The sequence below is a fragment of the Papaver somniferum genome, chromosome 3 (assembly GCF_003573695.1).
Source record: "Papaver somniferum cultivar HN1 chromosome 3, ASM357369v1, whole genome shotgun sequence".
In the NCBI taxonomy this organism is placed as follows: domain Eukaryota; kingdom Viridiplantae; phylum Streptophyta; class Magnoliopsida; order Ranunculales; family Papaveraceae; genus Papaver; species Papaver somniferum.
Genome location: NC_039360.1, coordinates 44,327,888 through 44,330,755, shown reverse-complemented (window position 1 = coordinate 44,330,755; position 2,868 = coordinate 44,327,888). Strand labels below are relative to the sequence as shown.

General features: G+C 36.9%; 1 pseudogene; it reads right to left on the bottom strand.

Moving 5' to 3' along the window:
• Positions 1-349: 349 nt before the first annotated feature.
• Positions 350-2,243, bottom strand: LOC113361204 (annotated as a pseudogene).
• Positions 2,244-2,868: the final 625 nt, after the last annotated feature.

The window sequence follows — 2,868 nt, the reverse complement described above, 5'->3', positions numbered from 1 at the left end:
AGGTGTACCATTCCCCCAAGCAAACTAATACCCCTATTAGCAGCCATGTTCTTGTCTTGAAGCAGAATGTATCTTAAGTTTTTCTCATAGTGGAACTACATTTCTGATAAGAAGTGATGCAAGCAGTTATTCTAGCCCCAACGTGCTCTGCAGTAAAGGGTTTTGCTATGTGTTGGGCACTCGGGTGGAGTACCAAAAATAACATTAGAAAATTGTACTAACATTTGTTCTATTATTGAAATCCTGGTACCAAGAAGACTTTTCACATAAAAGATCTTAATGATCTTAATTCACCAAGCTACACAACCAATAAAAACACGAAAGCAAAACAGCAAACAAACATGACGCATTAGGACTGATTGTCTTGGTCCAGGAATGGGTAGTCAGTATAACCAACAATTGGATCAGGTGTGTAAAAAGTGTCCCTGTCATACTTGTTTAGTAGTGCATCAATGGCAAAACGTTTTGGCAAATCTGGGTTAGCCAGAAACAAACGACCATATGCAACTAGATCAGCATGATTCTCATCGATCGCTTTGTTACCATCTTCTCTCTTATAACCTCCGGCAGAAATGAAAGTCCCGTTAAAAGCTTTCCTTGTTGGTAAGGTACTGTAAGGGGTTTCATAGATATTATCAACCTTGACCATTCTTGGCTCTATCACATGGAGGTACAAGATTCCGTATTTGCTTAATGATTCAGCCATGTAAAGGCTGAGAGCTTCAGAGTTTGAATCTCCCGCTTCCATGTAATCGGCAAAGGGAGAGATTCTTATTCCAACTTTGTCAGCTCCAATCTCTTCAACTACAGCTTTGACAATGTCTAGAGCAAAGCGACATCGCTTCTCCAAGGTTCCACCATACTCATCTGTTCTGTCATTAACTTGATCATTTATGAATTGATCGATAAGGTAACCATTTGCGCCATGGATCTCAACTCCGTAAAAACCTACACATTTTCCAATATAACCGATTATGTGGTAATAAGTGTATGTGGCGCTAACAAGGAGTTGGCAAACATAACAATAAAAAATATTGGTCAATTAATCCAATAACGACAATTTCTGGATGAAAAAGACATGTAAAATTTGATACCGTTTAAATGGACGAGAATGTAAAAATAACCAGGATGTAAACAGTTTCATCCTACCTATTTTCAAATATTTTTTATGAAACCAGATTCATTCTTGCTATTATTTTGGTGTCCATTTCACCCATACTAATTTTTACTCGTCCACTAGAACCATGTTTTAAAAATATTTGGGCAATTAGACCCAATTTCTCGATAAGATATGCTATTTGCCAACATACATAAGAGAATAAAAGAAATTTACCAGCTTCAATTGCGTTCCTTGCAGAACGTCTAAAATCATCGATTATTTGTGGGATCTCATCAATGCTCAATCGACGAGGAGCTGTCCAATCCACTCCGTAGAGGCCAGGTGTACATCCCTTGTCAGTACAAGAGATTGGAGCTATTCCATTAGGCTGGAAATCTGAACGGAGAAGATAATAAAATGGTTCAGCGCTAACAGTGGGCAAAATTGAACTTATTATGAGAAAAGAACTACCAAATTTTGTTATTGATTATTATGCACAAATTTCAGAGTAACCAGATTAAGAAATAGTATAAGATGGTACCATGAGTGGATACTCGGCCTACATGCCAAATCTGGCAAAAAGAACTTGCCACCCTTGTCGTGAACATCTTGCACAATCGGTTTACATGCTTCGACATGCTCTTTTGTCCGAATTCCTGGTGTCTCCGCATACCTTCAAAAATGAAAGAAATATACAGTAAACCCAACTACCCTTGATCAAGGACTGATTTTGCTCTCGCCATGCACGGAAAGTCATGATCATCCATTGGGTCAAGATCAAAAATTCACAGTTAAAGTAAAGCACTAACACGAAAACCTAGAAATTCACATCTAAAATGATGAACAACAAAGTAAACGTACCCTTGAGTTGTTTCAGAAACTCCGGTGGCTTCTGTAATTAGAAGACCTCCATCAGTGGTTCGTTGTGAGTAGTACAAGATTGCATGTGGTTGAGGGACATTTCCGTAAGACCTTTGTCTAGTCAATGGTGCCAAAACAACCCTACCAAGTACCAAAACGTATAAAAATGAGATGGATGTCTTTCAACTGAAGAAGAAATTAAAATATAATAAAGAGTTGCAAACCTATGAGAGAGTTTGAAATTGCCCATTTTGTAAGGTCTGAATAGTGGCATTGCCTCCATTTTTCTTCTCTTTTAAGAATTTAAATCTTTCTTTCTTTCTTCTGATTTTGTTTTCTCTTGAATTGAATGTTTGAAATTGTGTGTGTGCGCTCTATTTATAGTCCAGCCAAATGGTTTTCACAGTCGTACCACCATACCTTGTGACAAAACTAGCTCTACTTTTAGGCTTTTAGCCCATAACTTTAGATCTTATTACGGAATTACCTGAGTGCATGCGTCAGTGGTGATCATACTCCACCAGCGAATCTTAGAGAATTATATCCTTTTGTGCAACTACTAGGTATCACCGGGGCTCAACCTCTCATTTTAGTGTACATATTTTAGGCATACGCATCAAGCCAATGTTTCCGACTGCAAAACATAAAACATAAAGAGAGAAAATAATATACTAAAATTATCTATGATTGTTATCTTTACATTTGGGATTATTTTTATACCGCCTTTTCATTATATGTTCAAAGTAAAACGAAATACATAAAACGAAAGCTATAACCGAACTAAATAGCTTTAGTGGTGTTTTTATCATTTGGAAAATGAGAATTTGAGATAAAAATCAAACTTGTAGTATGTCGGTTATATAAGACTTCTCAGAGAAATTATTATTAGCAAACACCTATTCAAATAC